This window comes from Apis mellifera, linkage group LG10 (assembly GCF_003254395.2).
Source record: "Apis mellifera strain DH4 linkage group LG10, Amel_HAv3.1, whole genome shotgun sequence".
Taxonomy (NCBI): domain Eukaryota; kingdom Metazoa; phylum Arthropoda; class Insecta; order Hymenoptera; family Apidae; genus Apis; species Apis mellifera.
This window is the reverse complement of record NC_037647.1, coordinates 3,761,364-3,787,069: the sequence shown is the minus strand read 5'-3', so window position 1 is coordinate 3,787,069 and position 25,706 is coordinate 3,761,364. Positions and strand designations below refer to the sequence as shown.

Below are 25,706 nucleotides of genomic sequence, written 5' to 3'. Positions count from 1 at the left end.
ATGATTGAAGAAAAGAATGGTATATGAAATGATCGAGAATGATTAATAATGTTAAGGAGCAATGGTTTTAACAGTATGCAGATTTCTTGTGTACGATGGTGATTTCTTCAGTCGATGTACTGGGCGTGTTTATTTTTAAAAGATGAAGAGAGGTGAATGAAGACTGCATGATGTAATTAAGAATCGTTGGGGGCTAAAATGGTATCATGAAGATTCAATTATTGCTGTATTCTAGCATCCCCAGGATTAATTCAAAGGTTCTCGGGTCAAGTAACCAGCTCGTTCCACATTCTTCGCTCCTGCTGTCTATTATGCCCCTCGTCTTGGTAAATAAGGAGAGAGATTTTCTAGAGAGATTAATCGATGTAATTCTTAACGGAAGTTGCTCGTTCGAAATTCTTGGACACGAAAGGGTGAAGTTGTTCCGTTCTATATTTTTGAAATTTTAAATTAATTATAAAAGTTTCTTTGAATCAAATTTTAGATCTTGGATTTTGAGACAATTTCGTGTTGTGAATTTGCGTATGAAGAGCTGAAGAAAATATTCTTGCGATGAATTCCTTTTTTATTATTTTTCAATTTTGAAGAAAGTATTCGATGAATTTATTCCATACTCTCTGTTTCGTGAACAAAATCCTCTCTCTTCTTATTAATAGATGTGTAAAAAGAATATATTTTAATTAAAGATCCATCACATCTTCAATAAAGAATTACAAATTACTCGAAATATATCATAAAAAAAAATAATTTGTCGTTTCACGTTCAATAATTTATTAAATACCCAAACAATCAATTTTCCATCTATCAAAATATTCTATTCTTCTTCACCCTTCGCAAATTTTATCATAACCACCCAAGTTAATCGTCTCCCACGGCCGAAAATTAATCTTCTCCTCGACAAAAGGTCTTCGTCCTGTCTCTGGCCGAAAATGGCTTTTCGACAGGGTGGAAAATTTTCCTTATTCTTCCCGTTCGAAGGTTCGTCTATCCTTCTGAATCTTTAAGCGACGTCACGTCCGTTGTCAGTTTACCGGCGAGATCGTTCGTTTTCGCGTGTAAATTTCCACCCCTCCCCATCCCTTCTCGACGTTCCACGATTCGTGAAAGATTCATATTCTTAGCACGGAGGACGACAATAATCGAGTTCAATTAATCGACTCGAAATAACCACCGTGGACGATGCTTGTTCCACGGAACAAGTCGAGAATTGCATGGAAAATTTATTCGATCATCGATTTCCTAAGAATTTTAGTTGCCCTACTTGCGACTCGATCGAGGGGATGAACATATTGTGTGTACATATCGAAGAATTTCTCCTGCTGGTTCGAGACATACATACATATATATATATATGATGAGAAAAGCATGAGAAGGGATTTAAGGAGATTGGGAATGGTAGAAATGAAAGGAGTACTGGGTTTTAAAAAGTTTTTAAGTGTATGGTAAACGGAGTAAGGAGAAATGGAAACTCGTCGAATGGAAAATCATTCTTCGCTGCACAATTTAATAATTTTAATATCCTTAAAAATTAACCCTCTCATTATTCATTTATTGAGAATATCGTATTATTTAATCTAATAATACCTCTCATTTAATATCAAGAGAATTTCTTGCAAAAATTTAGAAGAATATTCGATGTCAAGTATCTGATTATATTATACATACAAAATTAAAAATCATTTCATAATTCATAATGCCATATTAATTTTTTACATGCAACACGAAAAGGAAAAAACTTCTCAACTAAAACACTCTCCCCAAAAAACAGTCTCATCCCATTAACGAGAAACGATCCAACAATTCCAAGGGAATAATAAACGAATCATAAGGAACAAGAGAGACCTCCCGAGGTCCATGAACGACCGATCGACCACGCGCGTTGCTGTCAGTCACCACGACTCGTGTTGCGAGAGTACAAAGGGGTGGGGAAAAAAAGAAGAAGAAATAATGAAAAAAAAAAAAGAAGAAGAAGAGAGGAAGAGGAGGGAGCGGGACGGGTCAGCCGGTGAAAAAAAGAAAAAGGAGGAAAGAGAAGTCTCGTGGACGGAGAGAAAAAAAAAAAAAAAGGTGGAGGAATAACAAAGCTGGTCGTACGTTTCCCACAAAGGCAAAGCATGACCTTCCACCCTCCCTGCCCCCTTTGGCTTTTTCTGTCGCTCCGCTGAAACAATACCGACGACGGTAAAACAAAGAAATAAACATGAAAAGACAAAAGGCGGCCGTTTGAATCCGTAATTTGCCCCCGCGCATTGCCTTTTGTTTATAGATGGGGGGAGGAAAAGGGGGGCCCGTCGCTGCCCCCTTTCCCCGCCATCTTTACTCGGCCGTTGCTTCCCTTCCGTGTCGCAGACCCCTCTAAACCCCCGTGAATTTTACGGTTACGCTTCTCGTGCTAAACCCTTTCCCTCCCTTCCAGCGAGTTCTTGAGGTAGGTCCTGGAGAACCTTCTCCTCTGTGTGGAATATATATTGCCGCGAAATTGTTATACAAGGACGATGAATCGCGATTAATTATTTCTATTATTTCTCTTATCACGATAATTTCTATTTCGAATTTTAATTATATATTGAAAATTCTTTGATTTCTCTTGGAAAATTCCAAATTCGATCATCGTAAACAACCGTTATTTTATTTCACGATACATTTTAATAATTATCTCATCATTCTTAAGATATTCTCTTCAACTTCAAACGTTAAATCCTTCGTAAAGCTCGATGACCGGCTCTAGATAATCCCAACAACCATTTATCCTTAATCCCTCGATTTACATATTACAAGCAACAAACGTTTGTCCTTAAAATTCCCAATCTCCGAAAAAAAATCCCCCTTCGATCTTCGACAAGTTAAAACGTTTCATCTCGAAGCCTGTATAAAATCGTTCGATGGGATCGATTCCGATGGGATAACGAGCGAGAAGCGTCTCTTAAAAATCGTGGAGGAGAGGGGAGGAGGGTTCAATTAAGAGCGCGAGTTTTCAAGGGCGCGATCAAAGAAAAGCAGGCCGCGTAAAATTTTCTCCTCCCGAGGAAACTTTTCACCTCGGAGGAACTCTTTCCTCATTTCGCGCGCACTTGAATTATTCACAAGCTTCTTCTTCCCGCTTTTGTTTCTGGGCCAGGGTCGCAGCGATCCCCTCCTCCTCCTCTCCTGGTCGACGAACTTTCTCTCTTTAAGTAAGACATTTTCCTAACTACTTGCCGCTATTCACCGGGATCCGAGGAGCGCGTTATTTAAGCGCGTTGGACTCGTTCGTTCATCGAGCGGCTCTTCTTAGCACGCGGTTGCCCTCCTCTTCCCTCCTCCTCCATCCTCTCAGCGCCATTCCTCCGCTCTTTTACTTTTACTGCGACAACTTTCCCCGTGAATTTATTACGCGCGCTGAATTTCACGCGCCACCCCTTTTTTCCTTCTTTTCTCCCTCTCCTCCTCGTCTTGGGAATGTCTTCGAGGTGTTGTAAGGTGTTGAGGGAAAAGGTTTATTGTGTGGTTCGTGTAAAGGCGGGAAAGATTTGACGCGAGTATTTTTTTCTTTCTTCCTTTTTGTGGAGATAAATAAGGTGGAGAGGCGTTTTCGTTTTGTTCGAATGATGAGAAAGACACGGTAAGAGATTTGGTTTGAGCATAGATAGAAGTAGAAGCGTGTGTATATATTTAATTCTTTTGAATTAATAAAATTTATTTCAACGAATAGAATAGGTTTGTTAAAATTAACTCTTACCCTTATCCGTTAAACGTCATCTCCAACCCTCAGAGAATTCCCTTCTTCAACCTCCCCGACGCGTTCTGCTCGTCGCTTTCTGCCGCACGCGTCGCCCTGCAACAGACAAGACGTATCTGTCAGTAAAGGAAGGAAAGAGAGGGAGAAGAAGAAAAAAATATCGGAATACACCGATGAATGAAATACACCGCTAATAACGATATCTCGAGCGAGGAATCCTCCCTGAGTGAAAGGGTTGCGAGGGGGATGAAAAGGGGCCAAGGGTGAGAAGAATCGTTGCAAAGGACAGGAAGGAAGGTGGGACTTTAGAAATTCGAGATAAGACCCCCTTTGTCGCACGAGACGAGCAGTTTTCACGTAACCCTTTCGCCTCAGACACCCGTCGGAGGCTGCTCGAAGCGGTGCAAACCCGTGAGACCCGCGACACCCCTTCGAGATCCTCCGGACCCCTTTTCCCATTTCGAAATTCGTCAACTCTCTGAAAATTGGGACGGATCCTCTCTCTTTCTCTCTCTCTCGAGGAGAGTCTTGCACGAGATTTTAATATATCGTCTGACTGGGATAAGAAACCTTTTAAAGGGCTCGTGAAATATTCCCAAAGGACGTAGCTCCCTAAAATGAGATTTTAATTATTACGATTCTGGTTAAGGTGTTCTGAATGAGTTGATGGAAATTGATGGATTGAAGGATAGGTGAATTGTTGAAGAAATTGAAATTTTTCGATCGTTGCTGGACGATTCTTGGATCGGAGGATTATAAAACTTGTGTATTCGGAGTTTGAAACGCGACTAAATATATTTCTGTGTTTCGAATACGTCGATAACATAATGTAAATATTTTTCGAACTATTGTAATATTATTAGTTGTCGTATATAAATATTATGAACGCAGAGTGAAAGAAATGTTTATTTCGGAATATCAGTTATACCCGAGAAGAATTTCTAAAAATTCGTGGAAATTGAAATGTATGGTGACACGTGGTAAGATTGTGTGCTATCCGTGCAACATCTTTATAAATATAAATGGAAAAAACATTCGAATTATCGTCGTACGATGAATCAAAGTATTCACGAAACAACGTAAACTAATCACTGTAAAAACATAATATAAAAATAATATACATCAACATATTTTATATCACATCGCGTTATTTATAAATTATTTCGAACAAAAATACTTTACTATATCTTTTATTTTTCTTTCAAACGTTGCAAAATATCAATAATTATAAAGAATTATCTATAATACCGGATAAATAAAAAAATACGTATAAAAATTAATCGATCCATTGTTATACGATTTAAACCTGAATGTATAAAATAAAACAATAGAATGTAACATGAAACGTAAGCTAGAAAAATTCTCTTTGAAAAATATCACTCTGAAAATTGCACAATACCTATCTACTAATTACTTCATCACGACGGCATCCATCCCCGAAGCTGCTCCATCCTCATCCAAATCCCCTCTATCCGACTATCACGAAAATTAGCCCCGCGGTGGAAGTAGAGTAGCGGCACAAAGTGCATCCGGGGCGCAGGATCTCGCGTGGAACGGTTTAAGCGGGGCTGTTTCCGCTTATGTGTGTCAGGAGGGTGCTACGAGCTCGCTCAGCCTCCTTAGCCGAGTATCAGTTATTGATGGAGAAACACATCCTCGCCGAGACGACAGGACAGGAGGTCGGATTACACCCGTCTACGGGGACGAATCAGGGGGAAATCGGATCCCCGTGACGTTAGTCGACGCGCGGAATTATGCACGCGGTTAATTTCCAAGCGCGATTCCGCGTTTCGTCCCCAGATCACGCGGAATCCTCCATCCCTTTTAGACGAGGATCATCCCCGTTTCCGCGAATCCGGTCCCCGGATGTCGCGCCATTAAACCGTGTCGCTGCTGGCTTTGAAGAAAGTTCAATCCTCGAGGGTAATTATTTATCGAGCTCTATCGAGAGCCACGCTGGAGTGGATCTTTGGATTTTTTCAGGATGGAGATGAGATGATTTGAAAATTTTGACATAACGGTTTGATATAAAATATTATGTATTCTTTCGTGTATTATTTAATAATTTATAATATTTTTGAATAGACTTGTATTATATTCATCCCTCGTACTAAATGAGAAGATACGTATGTGATGAAGTATTTTTAAAAATTGTAAATTATTCCCAAATTTCCCAAACTTCTAGCCTATCATAATATATTTATAAATAAATAATTATATAAAACAAATAAATTACAATTCTGAATCTCTGATCTTGACAAAATAATAATTCCTAATCAATGGACAAGTGAATATTAATAACCTATATTTATAAATAGATAATTATATAAAACAAACAAATAATGAATCTCTGATCTTGACAAAATAATAATTCCTAATCCATGGACAAGTGAATATTCACTTTACCAACGTGAAACAGGATAAACCAAATCCTCTGACAATCTTCCGCGTCATCTTCACCATCAAATCCAACGCGAATCCTCGTTCCACATCGTTCTTATGGGGGCCCGTTACACGCGTTCTGCGAAAATCCATCGTTCGATCGATCAACAGATGGGCAACAACAAAAAGGCCTCGTGAAAGAAAGAAAAAGGGCAAAAACACGAAACGAACCAATGGCCCAATCGCGTGGAGGGACGAAGATCGCGGAACGCAAATCGCCCGGAGCGGAAACTTTTTCGAACAGGCCGTGACGAGGGGTGGGGAGGGGGGGGGGGCTACATGAATTTATAATTTCCGTCGCGGTGCACCCCTCGGTGATTCCTTCGGTGTGGCTGTCGGTCGCGTCATATAAATCAAAATCAGAAGCATTGTCGAGGAAATCGGCATACCGTATATATATATATATATATATATATATATATATATATATATATATATATATATATATATATATATGGGGAGGGGACGGGGTGTGTGTGTTTCCACTCTGTCTGCGTTCGATCGAGAGAAGGAAAGAAAGGAGAGACTGCGAAACTCGGTCAAGCCACCACACACAAACCTTCCTCCTCCCCCCTTCGTAGGGTTATCCAGGTAGAAACTGCGATACGCGTTTTCGACTAGGGAATCGACGTGGAAGAGCGAAACAGACTGAGATCTGAAGGGGGGAGGGGAGGAGAAGAGACCGAAAAGTATCGGTCGGATATACATATGTATGTCGGGCTGGGGTACAATGTATTCAAATTGCGAGGAAAAGGGTTGGGCCTGGCTCTCTATATATCTATAGGTGATGAGTAAAAAATGCGACAGACTGGTTAACGAAGCGAGATGGTCCATTGAACGTGGAGGGGAACCTGAATGGGATGCTGGGACCTTTCTCGTTTCCACGGAGAACTTTGTATCGTGCTCGAGCGCTAACTAGACGGATACGCGCGGCAGCCATATGCCCACCCAGGTTTGGGAGGTCGGATTGCCCTCCTGTCTTCGATGCTTTCTATTTTCGAGCGAGAAGAATTCGAATACTTTCATTGAAAAAAAATCGAGGTTCTGGAATAAGATAAAAATCTTAATTGCATTAGGAAGAAACTGTTCCTTTTATAATTTCGAGTTAAGAAAATTATATGCTTCCGTGATTATTCTAAATTCGTTTAAAAAAAATATACATCCTCTGAATGAAATGAAAAATGAAATGCAATCACAATTACAAAGAGTCACAAACCCGCGAAGAATAATCCACGCGTCTCCTTCTTCCTCCCCTTTTCGACAATCTTACCAACGCGAGTTCCCTCATCCTCGCGATCATCCCCGTGACGCGGGGGTGGTTGGAACGCGCGGTCCCCCTTTAAAGCGGAACTTCGTCGCTTGCCTTTTTTAAAACGAACAAAAGAACGCCGACACGTCTTAAATGAACGCGCTACTTGTTGCACGAGGAGGAAAGGGTAGGAGGAGGTTGCACGCGGAGGAGGAGAGGTAGAAGAGGGTAGGGGGAGGAGGAGGTGTGGAGGTGGAGATGGTGCGGCGGAAGAGAGGGGAGGGGGATGGTTGGCTGGAAGTTGGCCCCCGTTGGCGGCCTTTGGAGAGGGAGGGGGACGGGTTAACAGGGCGAGGAGGAAGAAGGAAGGGGTGGGCCGCTCGCGGCGGCGGCGGCGGCGTCGTCGTCGTCGTCGTCGTCGACAGAAAACTGTTTCTCTTTTGTTTTTATCGTCTGGAGGAGCGAGGGGGGGCGAGGCGAGCGAGGAAGTCGCAATTAAAAATGTAGTTCAAGGCCGACGCCCCGGGGAAGGTTTACCTTGAGCCCTCTTTCTCTCGTTCTCACTTTTCTCGCGCCCTCCCTCGCCCCGCTCCGCCCATCATCTCGGCGTGGCGCGCGTCCCGCGCCGCGTCGGCGTGCACAATTTCACGTGCCACCTCTTCCTCCTCTCTCTCCTTCTTCATGCCCCTACCCCGTCCGCCCCTCTCCTCGCTTTCACCCTTGCGTTTCCTTGCGTTTCCTTCGACGGACGTCGACTTCCACCCTCCCCCACACGAACGCGGGAGATTTTAGTAGGACGGGGATTAAGATTGGTTTTGATGACGTTAATCTCTCGATTCTTCGCAAGTTTTTGAAAGATTCGTTTCACGATTTGAAGAACGAGATTTAAGAAGTTCGAGAGATATATTGGGATAAAAGAAGCGAATAATAATTTGTTTTCTTATCGGGGGAGAAATTAAGAAGAGTTTCATTCACGATATCGATAATTGAAAATTTTAAGAAACGGATATATCCATTTATTATAATCCTTCCGGATATCCTTCCCCCGCCCTCTCCAATCCCAATTCCAATTTGCGTGGAATACAACAAACGGTAAAAACAGTTCCCCAAGCGACTCGTAAACCACTCGTGAACACCCAGCCAGAGAGATTCGCCGTCAGCGACAGAAACTTACTACCCTCGACTTCGTTCCTCGTCAACGCGGCGAGGGCATCCCTTATCTGGTATACCCAATACAAGCTCGGCACCCTCCACTCGAAAAATTGGCTTCCGCGCTTTCGACCTGCTCCTCCAACCAACTCTTCCTCCCTTTTTCAACCATCATCCATCACCTCGAATATATCTCGATACACATCGAATCTAGCAACTCGTGAAACCCAAAGATTCGATCGCCGAAAGATCGAAGGGTGGTTTACCTGGCTCTCTCTCTCTTTTTCTCTATCTATCTGTCCATTTCTGTTACCTTCCACGGGGAGTCCTCGAATATTTTCCTTTTTTTTTTTCCCACTGGAAAGCAACGGCATCACCTGTGCCGTTTTCGGGATTACTTTTGTCGGTTTCACCTCCGGCAACACCCCTGGTCCCCGAGCACCAACAGCTCGTAAAGGGTGAAATCGTAAATATATCGAGGCCCTGGCCTCGACGGGGTGAGAGTGCGCACAATGGGGAAACAGCGTTATTGGCTTTTCAAAACGGTATTTACCGAAAATAACCAATTTGAAAGGATAATACCGGCGACCGGTGACGTCCGGGACAAACGTTCCGTGTCACCTCTTTGTTCCACCCCTCGCAACCCCCTTCCGACGCGCATCGACTCGACGCGCGTCTCCCATCGCGTGCTCCACGCCGCTAATTATTTCTCGATTAATTGAAATCGGGAAAAGGGTTCGATTCTCCTCCGTAATCCGATTCCAACCTGTTCCATTCCCTTTTGTCGATGCTCGAGGACAACGATGACCCCGTCGAAACTTCAAGTTGATGGAACTTGATGTGGATGCAAACCTCACCGATGGCAGGTATGGAGAATATGGAGATGGAAATTTTTCGTTTCTTTTTTTTTTTTTTTTTTTTCGATGATCGTTGAGATTGTCTAGAGGAGAAAAAAAATTTTAGAGTGGTTTGTTAGTTGTTAGCTCGACAGGATTATGGAAATGATGAGTTTTCACTGGAGATATGTGATCAGAATGAATGGAGTTTAATACGTGGAGAGTTTTAGAGAATGTGAAAATACTTGGACGAGTGTTCGATGAAGTCGAGCGAAGAAACGTGTTTTCAGAGGGAGAGGGATTGTATCCGTTTGATTGCTGGTATTTTACAACCAATGCTATGTTATTAAAATTCGTTCGGAGAGGGTTTAAAGTGGATTGAGTTAAACAAGTAATAAAAAGTTATATCATCGTGAAGATATCGTGAGGAGAATATTGTTGTCGAGAATGGAACAAGATAATACTTATTATTTTATATTTTTACAATAGAATGAAAAGAGGAGGGATTATGGAGAATATTATTGTCCGACAATGAAATAAGATAATACTCGTTATTATTTTTACAATAAAATAAAAGAAAGGAAATATTATATTTTGATATTTGAGATACTTTAAACGTTTCGATCATGCAAAATATTTTAAATTAATAAAAAATATCAAAAGTATATTCAATACCTTTCTTTTATATTCCACGAATATCTTTCCACCGTACTTTCCATGGCTTAAAAACCTCTCCAATATTCATTAATTATTTCTAATTACACTAATAAAAATCAATCTGCTACATCGTATCCACATTCCATCCACGAAATCTAATAATAAAACCGATGTTTCACGAGGCATAAGCAATAAAAAAAAAGAAAAAGTTTCTCAATATGCTTTACGATGCCATACCACCCTCGTGTTCCTATTCAATCTTTCCAAACTGCACGAGTCCGTCCAAGGATTAGCTCGACTATCCCTCCATCTTGCGGATATATATCCAACTTTCTTCCTTTTCATCCCTCTTTATATCCCTTTACACAGGGAAAGGAAACAGTTGACGGGAAGAATTTGCGCAAAATTCGGGACATGTCCGGGATACCAAAAAAGTTTCCTTCAAAGAATTCCTCCAAAGGGAAACTATCGAGAGAAATAAGAAGGGAGGGAAGGAAGTAGAGGAACGAAGTATAAAAATCCACCGGAAGACGAGTGTGTTCTTCTCGAAGGAACTGAGTCAGCAAGAGAAAGAAGAGGCGATCAAGTGGAAGAGCTGGTGAACCAGTTTAATCAGCGACAACTGCACGGAGAGTGGAGCAGCTTCCCCCATCACCTACCCTCACGAAGAATCGAAAGAGTGGAGAACCGTGTCCTTGAAGGAAGAAATCCACGCAGATATTTTCTAAGTGGAACGAGAAAATAACATTGGATAAATAAATGGTATTTATATTCGTTTACGAAATTATTTTATCAATTCTCTTAGATATATAATCGATAAAGATAAAAAAACCCTAAAAAGTATGATGAAAATTCTAATTTTAATCCAATTTTCAACGACATACAATTATTATAGAAAAGAGAAGAAGAAGTTAATATATCTACGTGTAAATTCAGAAAATGAGCGAAGAAATTTATCTTTCGTATATTATATCCAATAATTCACAGAATAAAGATTGGAGAGTAGAAAGGATCATCGAAAAAGAGAGAAAGTTTTTTAGAATTACGATCTATGGAACCAGTGATGAAACCTTTTCGTCACAAAAGTCACTTCCACGGTCCAGGCCTCGTTGATTCGAATTTCGTCCACGCGTTACGTATTCTTCGACGATGGAACGAACGTAGGAAAGGCAAAGAGAATGCCAGGAATCGTAAAAAGAAGCCGTGAGAATCGAGGCGTGTTGCGAGAGGAGAGGAATTGAATCTCTCATATAGCGGGGACCGTATGACCCGACTATCGGTTTCCATCAAAGAAACTGGAACATTGTATCCATGAAACCTTGATATCCATTGTTCGATCTAGATTTCTAAGCCTCCTCGATTTTATTAAATATTACAATGCGTTGTTCGCGAGGAACGATTCTTTTCGCGCATAAAAATGATGCTCCCTCCCTTTTCTAACATTTCTCTGGTTAAATTCCAGTATATGGATAAAGAGATTTCCATGAATATTTTTCATCGTTTCATTTATCTCTAAATAATTATTTTCATAACCAATCATTAAGAAAAACTTCTTCTAAATTCTACACATTTATCATTTATCTCTAAATAATTACTTTCATAACCAATCATTGAAAAAAACTTCTTCTAAATTCTACATATTTATCATTTATCTCTAAATAATTACTTTCATAACCAATCACTAAGAAAAACTTCTTCTAAATTCTACACATTTATCATTTATCTCTAAATAATTACTTTCATAACCAACCACTAAGAAAAACTTCTTCTAAATTCTATACATTTATCATTTATCTCTAAATGATAAAATTTAAATTACCTATATTTAAATTTTTTCATAACCAATCATTAAGAAAAACTTCTTCTAAATTCTACACATTTATCATTTATCTCTAAATAATTACTTTCACAACCAATCACTAAGAAAAACTTCTTCTAAATTCTACATATTTATCATTTAGCTCTAAATGATAAAATTTAAATTACCTATATAATTACTTTCATAACCAATCACTAAGAAAAACTTCTTCTAAATTCTATTCACATTAACGGGGGGAAAAGAAATACACACGATCTCCAACCAACCAATTATACATCTTCTAACCCTTCCATCCTCTCCATTCCACGAGCATTCCCTCGTTACCCTCTTCTCAGAGGGAGGGGGGAGTCTCTTCCTCGCCCTCTCCTACCCCCGATCCCTACGGCACGACGAAATTCCACGGATCCTCTTTGTGCCCCGGAGAAACAGATCTCGTAAAATAGAAACTTGCTCAGAGACGCCCGGGTACTCGCTGCATATTCCCCGCAACGAGGACTTCATAGGCAAGTTTCCACGACGAGAACCTGGCCGGGTCCTTGTAATTTTGCCTGCCAGCATCCACGTCCTCTCCTTTACCGCGCATCCTCCACCCACCCCCAAACCACCCCGCCGCACACCTACGTTCTGGACCACTTGCTCGCGGTGTGATCCCGCAAGTGGAGGCTGGGGATCGCGAAGGCAAAGAGCGGGACAGAAGGGATAGGGGGGGAGGAGGAGGAGAGTCAGGTGGGAAGAGGGAGGCGGAGGGTGGGTGGTGTAGGCGAAGGAGGACGTGGCTTCATTTGTTTCAGCGGGCCCGCTGGTGGGTGGTTACGTCACGCGTTGGTCGTCATGGTAACCTTCTGGGCTTTGCCAAGAGGGGATCGGCGGCGTGTTGCCGCTCCAGACGACCAGGGATCCCGATATCCTACGGGATCTCCCATGCAGGCGAAACATTCGAGCGAGCTAAGGGTGGTGGTCACGATTTTACTTCTTCTTTTCCCTCCTCACTTTGCCCTCGATTCGATAAAATGATTTTTGATCTTTGGAAAGCAAGTTAGGTTTTATTTTAACTTTATGCATGGATTTTTTTTTTTTGGAAGATAGAAGGTAGAAGTTAGGTTGGATGAATGAAGTAACGGAGTAGATGATGGTTTCATGATAACGATTGTGAGCACGGTAACTTAAGATGTTTGGCAGTACGGTTGAAAGGGGATTAAGATGAGATGCTAATTCCGGTGGAGAAGTTTTGAATGTTTGAGGATGATCTGCTTAACAAAGTATAAGAAGATTAACGTCAATTCAAACCGAATGAGTCGAGATAAGTTGATAATTAAACGTAAGTTTATATATTCAAGATGCCAACCAGTATTTTTACGTATCCCATTACAACATTTTTCCTCTCAAAGGATACAAGATTAATAATCCGAAAGAAAGAAATCTTTATTAAAAAGAATCCGAATCCGTAAAATTCAATTCGTTCCCTCTTAATCGCATCCCTATTTTTCTTCCCTCCCCCGTTCCATCATTCCGCAAAGCGTCCCAACCCTTCTCCACCCGAACCTCTTATTTCTCGCGGCGTACACCGTCGAATAAAGCAGCGCGATTAAGCGTGCACGTAACGTGTCCTCGGGGCGCGAGAACGTCTTCAGCCGTTTTCGAGGCGGAGCGCAGAGACCTGCACCATCTTTGAGCCTTCTCCTCGAGTAATTACACGAGCTCTCCGCGAGGCGTTTCTCCGTATTCCGGGTGGCAAGACCGTGGCATCCCGAAAACTGGATCGAATTCCATTAACGCCGCTCGCGTCTCTTGTTTCGGCGAGCGAACATCCTCCTCCGCCTTCGAAAACCGGCGACAACGTTTCCGCATTTTGCCGCTCGACGACCAAACCGTTCTTTGGAACACGCTCCTACGGTTTGGTCGCTGATTCGACGAGCAAGTTGAGGAAAGAGAGAGAGAGAGAGAGAGAGAGGAGCGTTAAGTGGATCCTGCGACAGGATTGCTTTTAATTCGCGCGTCCTCGGGCGATGTTCGAGTAGCTTTTGGGGAGGGTGAAGGTGGATTTTTCTCGAGATCTGTTGTCGAGTTTTGAAGTTCTTTAGCTCTCTTTTTTGGGGAGAGGGGAACGGAATGGGATTTGTGTGTAAATGTAGGTATTGGTTAGAGAACTCGTCTTAGAATGGAAGAATCTCTTTGGAAGGGGATGTTATTTTGGGAAAAAATAATAATTCCTCTATCAAAAACTTCGATCTTCTGTGTTACAATTTTAAATAATTTTAAAGTTCAGTGCCTTTTAATGTAGGAAAGAAGAAGAAGAAAGCATAAAATCTTTTCCAAGAGAAAGAATTTCATCGGGAATAGAAAGATGGAGAATAATTTGAAAGAAAGTTGCGGATCTGTCTCTCGTTATTTGGAGAGCGTTTATTCATTGCATCCAATGGTCTCGATGTCATCTTGACATCCTTAGCAGACATCCCGGGCAAAGTTTATCCCGGGCACGATGGGGGTAAGTCTCTCCCCGCCGAACCCGCCGACAATTTGAGTTTTCATTGGAAAATAATTATTATGGGATGCTCCGCTGCTCGAGACCCCGGCCGCCCTCCACGGCATTAAGTATTGTTTCTCCCTATGTTTGAAATTAATTTGAAGTTGCCTAAGCAACCCCATCGCGCTTCCAAGAAGCCCCTGCCTCCTTGCCAGTCAATAAGGACTACCGAGACCCGACCAAGCAGTTTCCAACTTACCTTCGCGAGCTATTCTAGGGAAGGGATCGACCCGAGTCGGATCGACTTTTGCTGACTTTCTCGAGATCCTTGTGTTAAGCGATTAATTAGACGTGTGCTGTCTCGTTAAATTTTCATCGGTAATTCGCGGAATTCAGTCGAATCAAAGGGGAGGATTCCTCCTTCTAAATTGCCGATTTCCCCAAATTGTACTGCGAACCTTCAGATTCAATTTATCTTTGTCCTATTTTTATTAATCTTACGAAAAGTATATATATATAATTATATTACTCGAAATCCGTTCTCTCAACGAAGATAATATCGTTACTCCTCTATCTTTCGAACGTGTAAAGTTATACTACGATCTAAAAATTACTAAAAATTATCCTTTCAATCTTTCAAAATGAGAAGATTCTCCTTCCTCCTTTCGTCTCCACTCTATTCATATCCAAAGGTAACAAGTGCTCGATAAAAATCTCGAAAGATTCGATTCTTCAAAAAGAGATGAAAATCCTCTTCCTTCGGAGATTAGAGTCTCTGAAGATATACCACAACGATGATACACCAACACCAGGAACCGCCATTTCAGAATCTGATGGCGAGCCACGAGCAGAGCCATGTTGCACGGCTGTGTAACGTTGGTTCGTCGCCCTCGCTATCCCGGGAGGGGGTGGTTTTCGAAAGACGTGGGGCGGGCTTGCCAAAAGCAGCCCGGCGTGCTCGCGCGCGTACACATGCACCTCAGAAGGGGTGTGTGTACGTGCAACGGTACACGACAGAGTATGTCGGCTGTTCCATCGTCCTGGCAGGATGCAAGACGTAACATGCCTAACGATCTCTTCCCTCCCTCCCCCATTCCTCCAGCTCCCTCTCGCTCCTCAGCGCCCTTTTGTCGAATCTCACTCTGCCTCTCTCTTCCTTCCTCTTTATCTTCACTATCCTCGTTTCACCCCCTTTATCTTCTCTCTCTCTCTCGTTCCTCCGCTGTCCCGCTTCCCTTCGAATCCTGGCTGACTCGTCCTCGCGATTGCTTGCCACTGGCTTACCGTCTTATGCAGCTTTACGTCCTGCGCCAATTTGCGCCAATTTGCGTTGCGTCCTCTCTCTCTCTCTCTCTCTCTCTCTTTGTCTTTACACCGCGCCTGCCTGTTTTCCGCTTCCTATTCGCCACTGGCTCCTCTACCCTCCCTCCTCCCTCTCCTCGCCCGCTTTTCCGGGACAAGAGTTCGAAACGGAAGAGTTCGAATCCGCGGGATTTCGCGACGATGCTTTTTCGAGAGGATTTCGCGAACTATGGGAACATGTTTTGGGAAAGTTGTGCGGTTGGAAGAGTTGTTCGAGTGTTGGAAAATGATGAAGGGGCGGTTAAGAAACGGAGAAGAGTAATTTGATGATCATTATCATGGAAGATGTTGATTGAGAGATTGTAAGAAGTCGTCGTATAAATTTCGTGTAATATCTAAATGTTAATATGAATCGATTATTTTAAGGGATGAAATATAATAAATCTAAATAGAATTTTTCATAAATTTTCCTCTAAATTTCCCTAAAAGAAATCCTTTAAATTCGTTTCCAATCGAAGCTCAAACATCTCTCTCTCTCTAAAAGAGTCGCGGAAACGCGTTGTTTTATAGATAATTATCCGCTGTCAATTAGTCTCTGTCGCGGTGCACGGTCGCTTTTCGACCGCGAATAGTTATCGAGGGCGAGGGCAGGCCATAAATCAGTGGCGTAAACGCTGTGGGGCTGACCCCGAGGAAAGATTGTTTGGGCTGACCCTCGACCCGGGCCGGGGGGACCCGGCTGACCTCCGCCGGATTGGCCACCAGACGTGAAACCGGAAATTCCACTTCCCCTGCCACGTTCGTCCGGCGAATTGACCTGGACGATAATGTCCGGTCACTCCTTTTCTCCTGCGGCACGCGCCCCGTAGCGAGTATTAGCCGGTGATTTATCGACGGGTCGTGGACCACTGCCGATTTTTAATCGTTTATTTTCCACTTTCCTTAACCCTCTCTTCTTCTTTGCCGCAGGTATTGGTAAATATTGCGTGCCCTACCTCGATGAGCTGGCAATTGGACGGACGTCTTTTTTTTTGTGGGACGTTTGTTTGAGTTTGAGCGAATTTTTAAACAGTGATGATGACGAAGGGTTCTGGCAGAAGGTGATTTGATGAGAAAGAGATTGAAGTTTCTTGTGTGTATATATACGATTCGTAGATTGATTTTTGTAGATTGAAGATTCGTAGAATCTTTGAAATTAATTATTTATAGATTGGTATATGAAATGAAACGGAATACGTGTAATTCAAATAGATTAGTTCGATGAATAAAAAGAATTCTAATCTGTTATTTTTCCTTTTTATAACGAGGATGAGATTTTTAAAGTGAAGCGAACGTTAGAAGGAAGAAAAAAAGATGACAGGTGAAAGCAAGTTTTCAAGGGAAACGTGTTCAACGTGTCAAATTCAATCTCGCGCACGCTCGACTCCTCTTCAATGGCCCCACTTTGTCCGCTGTGCAATCGAATTATTCACGGTCAAGCAGAGAGTGACCAGCGGTCAACTGCTTTCGCAGCAGGAAGTCGTCCAAGAAGTCGGTGAGCCGCGCCATTTCGGGGTAATTGAACCGATTCGAGTCAGGGGTTGGTGGCCGGCATGAGGCAGGGGTGGTATCGAAGGGTGACCTTTACAAAATGGCTGCGAGCCATTTTCGCGTCAGAGAGGCGACGGGAAGCTTGCATTTTGAAGAAATGTCAGCAATAAAATATTTTTCAAACTTGACTCTCTCCTCTTCTGATCGATAAAAATATATTATTTACAACAGAAACCTTCTGTACTTCTTTTTATTAATAATATAATTTCTTTCTGATTATTATATTTTTTGTAATTTTTCTTTAATAAAGAATCATTAAAACGAATTGTTGCATTCTTCATTCTAAAGAACTCCTACCTTCTCCTATTTCTAAAGTTAAAATCAAAGATTCAGATGAGCAGTACAATTTGCAAAGAAACATAATTTTCATATTTATATAACAATCACGAATCAAAAGATATACCTCCCCTAATTTTCGTTTTTCTAAATGGACAACGAAAATTGCAGCAATTAATAAATGCATCACGAAAAATATTTTACGAAATATTACACGTAAAAAAAAAAAAATAAGGGTGAAGCTCGTTTTCCAACGTGGATCCTTAGTCGAGCGAACGACAAATAGTTTTATTCCCGTCGCCTGCATGACGGGATAAAACAGGCGAAACGAGAGCATTCGAGGATTTCTTAACGACGGATGACTCAATGAGAAGTTTATCGCTTCATTTTTCTGTCGATCATATTTTAAGGCCTCCATTACACGATGCCTCCGAACCCGATATTACTTCTGCATTATTTCGATTCTTCGCCGCGTATAAACGCGAATCGTCGTCCGTGGAAAATGTCTGCCGGCGGAAATAATTCGATGTTAAAATGGCGAGAGAGAAAAATGAATTAAGAGAGAGAGAGACGCTTTCTATTTTCTCGTGGCATCACAAGTTAAGTTGTGAACATCTTGGAAAATATTTGGAAAAAATCTTATTCCCGAGTGAAATTGACACAGTGAAATTTCGATTGTTAACGAGACAAGTCCAAAGCGGAGATTTCGCAAATGTAGTTTGTAGTTTTGTTGAAAAACTCTTCTATCTCTGTATTTACATCGTCGGATTTCAGGTTTGGGGGGAGAAGTTTACGTGGAAAACGGGAAAGTTTATCTTGTCAGCGCACTTTAATCTCTTCTGTTTCCTCAAGTTTGAAGTTTTTGAAGAATGTTTTTAAATTCACTCTCTTCAGTTTGTTGTACGGAAGTAAGACGGTAATTTTCTTTGGTTTCTCTCACTTTGGCTCAAAGTATCTCGTAATCGAAAAATGAAATTTCTTGTGAAACATTCCTTCTCTACGAACTTGAGCGATTAAATTTTTTTTATTACGCGATATTGGATCAAATATTCGCTCAAAGTGTGTTTTTAAAGAGACTTGTTTCAAGAACAGCGACACGGTCTCTTTTCACAGTTTTACATAAATTTTACCCAACTGACGTATTAATCACGAATAACAATTACTCGAAAATAACAAATTGACGAATCAATCTAAACAACAATTACGAATAAATAACAAGTAGCACGTACCTCAAAAAATTTTCCACGGAAGAATCCTCGAAAACGATCCATCTCCACGTCGTGTGATCACGAACGATTTATCAGAAAAATCGTCACGAAAGAGTCACGAAGAAAGAGAAAAGGAACAAACTTCGTTGTCTTCGTTGCGAGAGGTGTTGCCTCGTTGGTGCCAATCGAAAGACTAAGCGAAAGGGTTAACATATTCCTGAATACAAAACACATGCATATTCTATGGGGTCCCATGTGCGTCTCCTACCCCGAGATACTAGCCCTATCTCGGTGTGCGTGCACACGCACGGGGCCCAGGTGGGGCCCCCCCTTCGACACGCGTATGGAAAACGAGGCAGCGTGACTACCTGAATCCTCGATCTCGCGCCACCGTGGAAAAAAAAAAAGAATGGAAGAGAGAGAGAGAGAAAGGTCTCGAAAATGGCTGGAGGCAGTCACCGCGTGACAACTATTGCTTATCGTAATGTGATTTTCATCTCCTCCATGCCTGGATCCTTTTCGAACGATTATTAATGATCGAGAAACCGGAAGGAGTCTCGTTATCCGCCGTAAAAAATTCGATTCGACTCTGCTTCGACTCATCGAACGATTGCCTGTTCCAGAGAATCGAGATTTGATATCATGAGATTCGATTTGGGTAATTATAAAGAATTAACGAGAGGAAACGGTGACGGATGGAATTGGAATTTCAAGATTTGATTTTTAAGATTTGATCGATGAATAAAATGATACTGGATAGATTGAAATAGAACAATAATAATATCACTTGAATTATTCCAACTATAAAATAATTAATTAACTAACATTCTATCATAAAAGAATCAATTCATATTTCACAGAGAATCCCTTCCAATCCCCTTGCAAACAAACAACCAAACAATTGGATCAACGGAGGCCATCATCATCGATGCCCTCGAATAATATCCAACCGAGTAACTTTATTAAATCCGAATCAAACTCGTTTGAACCGTTTCCCTCAAAAACCGAGGCCCGATCCGCGCGTACCTGAAACGTACCCGAAATAAAAAGCCCGCGGAAAGCTTGCCTGCATTCAAACTTCCGGCGAACTGCGCATTCGTGACGCACATCAGTCCCCGGGTCTGATTGAAAAGGGAAAACGAGTATCCCAGAGTGCTCTCGAAACGATGCAGGCTATCTCGAAATCGCGGCGGCACCCGACGAGTGGCCCTCCAAGATAAAGATCAAATCGTACAGGAGGCAAAGGTGCGAAGCCCTGCCACGCATGGCTGACCGCATTGTTCGTTCGTTGTGACGTCTTAACTAAGTCCTCGTACAGAATGGGGAGGACTTAGGAAAGCGGTCGACGAGGGAGCGAGGGAGGAGGACAGATAGCTTGACCTGGTTTATTATTATATGGGGGGGGGGGCACCCATGGTCAGGAGATGGCGACGACGAGTTTTCCACATCTGTCGCGAGGATGGACTACGGTGGTGTCCCTCGAAACGAGTTAATACGATTGTCGGACGGGATATCTCGATCCGATTCGCGATAAGTCGAGCGGTGGCCATTTTATTTGCATGCGCGGCGAACCTGGAATCGAGTGATTTCTACGTTAGAGGATGAGGAACGAGTTTTGAGGATTCGTTGTTGTAGAGTGCTGGGTGGGTTAGAATTAGTGAAATGTTTTTTTTTCTTTTTTGAAGAGGAGAGTGAAGTTGATGGTGATCGTGGAGGGATGAGATGATTGCGCTTTTCCAGTTCGGTATGCGAATGTTTGAGATAGTTTCGACGGTTGTGGAATGGTGGGTATGTGAAGAGGGGGATTTTTATCGTCGATGGGTATCGTAAGAGTAATATCGGAAGTGACAATTTGAAATAATTTTTAAAAGAATGAAATTAATTTTCCGTAAGGCGTAAAATTATGAGGAATGTTTATATTAGAATTTAAAACTAAAATAATAAAAATGAATAAATTATAGATAAAACTATTTAATTTATCGAAAGATGAAATCCAAAAATTTCTAAATTAAAATACCCATTACTTCCAACTTCTTCACAACTCGATCATTGCAAACCGATTTATTTTCAAACAAACGTAATAACTTTCTCTCGATAAAAAAAAAAACTCGAAAGAATCTTCAAGAACAATGAAAAAACGCGAGAGAGTTTGCGCGAGAGAGAAGAATCGAGAAATTGGGTCAGGTAGATCCAACTTATCCCCTAACTCTCTCTCAATCACCTCGTTCGATCTTCGATTCCACGGTTGAAAACGGTTACCTGTGCCGATCGGCACCGCTCCCCCTCTCCTCCCCTCTAATGTATTAGTCAAAACCGAACACCCGTCACAATGGCGCTGATTACTTTAATAATGGAACAGAACGGCCCCGGGGCTGGTGGCTGGGTGTTGGGTTTTCCTCGCGGGCACAATGCAGTTCGCGAAGTATACAAATAGAGAGGAAAAAAAAAAAAGAAAAGAAAAAACGGAAGAAGAGGAAGGAGAGGAGAGAGGGAAAAAGGGTCAGGAAAGCTTGCGTCAACCCCTCTAGAAGGACATACCCCTTACGAGAATATTCAAATCGCAACCCTTTCGACCGTGAAAGGAGACTTCTGCCGAACCCTTCGATCGGATTCAATGGGCATCGATATTCAAATTTATATTCGACGCGAGGTTCACGCTCTTCCCTCCACCCTTTTTCTCAGCCGGTCGAGGCCACGTTCGCGCCCTCTCAGCGGCGAATAACCGTTCGCCGTATTCAGTTATTGGGGTCGACGAGAGGAAGAAAGGAAAAGGGATGGAATTTGCATTCTGTTTTTTCTCTCTCTCTCCTTTTCTCCTTTCTCGTCTCGTTTGTTTGTGCCACGTGTATGATATCGTTTCGCCGCCGATACTCGCGAAATTGGAGCGGAAACGACGCCGGCAGATGCAAGGAAACCTTCGATCCTTCTTCTTCTTCTTCTGCTCCCTGTGACAGATTCCCCTCAATCTTGAGGAAAGCTTCTTCCAGGGATAGAAATCGTCTCAGGGGTGGAGAATAAAGGGACAGAGGGGGATGGAATGATTTAACGTACCGATGTTTCGTTTTCGTATTTGAATACATTGGTTTATAGAGAACCGAATGTGTGAGTCGTGCGATTTCCGTTACTTCCGATGCCAGCTCGAGTTAAGTGTGACGTGTCACGTTGAAGGGATAAATTTACAAACTCGAGGATTTTATGTCCAATGAATATTCATATCGATACTTTACTTTTTATATTATATTTATAATCCCAATTTTCTTCGAGAAAAAAACCCTCGAATCTTGTGCTTTAATTATAAACGCATAACTCAAACTTCTCCTATTTTACTAAAAAAAAAAAAAAAAAGAACACGCCTCGTCCCAAAGCCGAAGCGCAATTTCTACCGATTTTACCCCCTTGAAAACACGAAGGTGGAACATCCGCGAGCTGCTAAATATTCCACGGAGCGTTGTAGTACCCGAGGGGTAACAAGGAGACGAGCTCGAGGAGTAAAGACTCCTCCAATGGAGGAGGAATAAGAATAAGAAGAGAAATAAAAAGGAGAGGAGCAGCAGCGAGCGACTGCTGGAGGAAGGGGGGGAAGGGCCGGGGATTGAACTCGATGGAACCGCGAAGAAAACGAGGCCACGGAGGGCGCGAGGGGTGGGTGAGGCGCGAACAGGAAGGAGAATAAGAAGAAAATAATGACTCTTACCGAGTCTGGTGCTGCGGCGGCCGAGTCTGCAGCGTCTGAGGGGGCGTCGCGTAGGAGGAACAGAGGGGGGGAGGGCGTCGTCGGCCGTGACCCGGTTTTTTCCGAAGCAACAGGTCCCTTCTAATTAAGAACACTTAAGAAAACTTCCCTCTTAAAGCTGACGCCTCTCCCTTCGTTCTCTTCTCGGCTGATAACGCCATTATATTTTAATAAAGCCAGGCGAGCCGTCTTCCTAGCTCGCTCTCCACCAACCCGTTCTCTCTCGTCTGTTTGTCGCGCTTCTCCTTTTCTCTCTTTCTCCTTCCTTCGTGGTTTTAATCTGCCTGTCTCCTTCTTCCGTCTTCTTTCTCTTCTTCTTCTTCTTCTTCCGCTTGGAAGGATGAGTGGATCGGTAGAGAAGTCTGGCAAATCACTTTTCGAATTCCGGTTCGAGGTAGAATGGATAGAATTTTCTTGCGATTTTTTTTTTAGGGGGTTGTGGTAACATGAAACATAAAAAAGATTATATGTGGTTAGATTCAGGTTGTTGATTTCAGGAGAAGAATTTTAATTTTGTTTTCCAAGTGAACGAAGATTTAGATGTTTCTTCGTCTACTCATGGAATATTATTAGTAGATTTAATGATTATTTTTAGAAGAATTATAGTTCTTTTTAATAAACGAAAATGAAAAAAATTGGTTTGGAATTTTTATGATTGGAAACTAAATTTTGATAACATAACCTCGAAATCAGATAAGCCCACGAAACTCGGTCCATCGTAACTCACAATACAATAGAGACAATCCTCCCTCTATAATAGTACGATCCATTCTCTCTGTCTAAAAAAAATTCACCATTCCAAACACGATCGAATCTACAAAAACCCCATCGTACCCGATGATACTCGAGATACTTACAACCGAATTGAGATTCGCATTCGACGATAGTTCTCGCGCCGGTAATCTCCAGATCCATCCACATTCACATCCCGTTTTAGCCCGATTTCCGGCGAATTTTCATCCCCCTCGATCCATCCACACTCGACTCGGCGCGAAAAGAAAATTATCGCTCGCGCGTGTTTACCCTTGGCATTGCATCCCTCGCGATGCACTCGACGCGCCAATAAATTCCACGGTTTCGAAATAACACTACGCACCCCAGCTTACTTTTTTTCTCTTTCTTTCTTTCTTTTTTTTTTCAACAGACACCCATCCCTTGGAAACGTTCGGTCGAAACACACCCTCGGATAAAGAGAGAGAGAGAGAGGGAGAGAGGTCGATATGTGTAACGCGAAGATAAGGAGTTACAAGGGAGGGAAGTAGAGGAGGAGGAGGAGGAGGGAAGAGGGTGGAAAGACAAAGGGGGTGAGCAAGAGAGTGGTATTGCCTGGTTGGCAGTCAGTGGCTGGGTCCTGAAGTTAAAGAGCTTCGGGGGCATACGTGAGAGGGATGTGGAAAGAGCGCGGGGGTGTGGGGATGACGTGGTGGGGTGAGGACGTGGTGGTTACGTGGGGTGGAGGGATACAGTAGGGTGGGTGGCGTTTCTGGCGGCCATTTTGAACGCATATATCGATTGTTTGGCGGCCGGGCTCCGCTCGGCCATTCGCAGGGGTGGCTCGTGTGTCACACGACCACCCCCTCTCCCCTGCCCTGCTCCCGCCTCGGAAAATCGTTGTCGTTTTTCCGGGATGCGTGAGCCCTCGTCGTCCGTTTCCACCACCACCACCACTGGTAGCACGAAACAATTCCCTCGTTTTCCACGTCGATATTTTCGTCCATTGTTTCGACCGAGTTGGATATTTCGGCAAGAAGAGCGTGGTTTGTTTGATATTTGGACGAGAATCGGGGGGGATGGGGGAGGGAATAGTGAGAGGTGAGAAGAAGTCTGGGGGTGAGAGGGTCGACGAATTATGAAGACTGTTTCTGGAGTGGAGTGAATCGAGGGAGAAAGGGGGTGGTGGTGGGTGTTTAAAATGGAGGGTAGTTAGTCTTTTAAAGCTGCATTCTTGAAAGTAAAGCGAGGTTAGTCTACTTTTTTTTTTTTTTACGGTTAGACTTTTGTTTGATGTTCTGATAAAGGGCGGAGGAGAAAAGGTTAATTCTCGTTTCCGTTTCGGAATGGAAAATGCATCTGGTTGATTTCTACGTCGAGATGCATTTGTTGAGAATTTGTAGACGTTATACAGGTATATCTTTTGAATGTACGATTTAAATTACCTATATGATACGTAGATCGAATACATATACAGATACGTATAAAGTTTTATAATTTTTGAGTGGAAAATTGTTTCAATTCTTTAAAACTCGCAGAGAATGACAGTACAATTAATATGTAATAAGAGAGAGAGAGAGAGAAATCGAATACATTAAATTCAAGAATTATTATAATTGCAAATTTTGAATGAATATAAAAAAATATTTACAAATTCCAATCAATCGAACTATGACCAAGTATTGTTATTTCTTTCTTTTTTGCAATTTCATATGAATTACAATCCAATGAAAGATCGTAAATGCATTATGATTAACAAATAATATCCTTAAAATTTAATCACCCCTGTAATTCTAATCTTATAATAACCAATCATTTCTAAATCAAATTCGATTTCTCGCCAAGTTTCTACCTTCAATTATCATATTACCTCGTTTAAATCTACTCCGGCTGGAGCTGGAATCGAAATTAATCAAACTAAGAGGATCTCGTTCTTCTCGAAGAAAACGTGATCTCGACAGCACGCGTGTGCCACGCGCCAAACGCGTTGAAAACGACGAAATCGCGTTCGGGGAAGCCACCTGACCTCGGGTCAGGCCTCCATGGTCAGAAGAGGAGGGTGGTTCCGCGCGTAAACTGCCCCTAAACCGGCTTAGAACCCGCCCCGACGAAACTGGCTGCTCCAATCGGCTTCCAGTCTCTGCCATATGATCCGAATACGAGCGGAACGCGCAGGTCCGGCACTCCAACAACTGGACATCGCGCTGACCTACCCCCTTTCACCCCTTGTCCGCACGTGCTCTCGATAATTCCTCTCGTCCAGGCACAATGTGCTACTTTTTTCTTTTTTCTTTTTTTTCCATACAGAACAAGCTTACATCCTGTTCTCAAATCTTCTCTTTCATGGTCTTTCATCTTATTGTTCGATGAAACTTGTTCGAAGAAAAATTAAAAATTGGACAATTCTTCTAAATTTTTCTTAATGGAAATTCTTATCGTTTCTTATGTTCGAAGAAAAACTAAAAATTGGACAATTCTTCTAAATTTTCCTTAATGGAAATTCTTATGATTATTCTTCAATTTCATCCCCCAACAGTCTACAATATTAACGC

General features: G+C 42.3%; 1 long non-coding RNA gene across 4 annotated transcripts in view; it reads right to left on the bottom strand.

Annotated features, from left to right (window-relative positions):
• Window positions 1–25,366, bottom strand: part of LOC100578841 — a 62,240-nt gene extending 36,874 nt beyond the window's left edge. For 2 of the 4 annotated variants that reach the window (XR_003305481.1, XR_408863.3), the window contains exons 1-2: window positions 22,405–22,988; window positions 3,719–3,814 (exon numbers count right to left, since the gene is read on the bottom strand). This is a non-coding gene — a long non-coding RNA (uncharacterized LOC100578841). Of the gene's footprint in view, window positions 1–3,718; window positions 3,815–18,731; window positions 18,910–22,404; window positions 22,989–25,024 lie in introns of those variants that run through there. The other 2 variants (XR_001704687.2, XR_003305480.1) reach the window with 2 other exon arrangements.
• Between the last annotated feature and the right edge of the window lie 340 nt (window positions 25,367–25,706).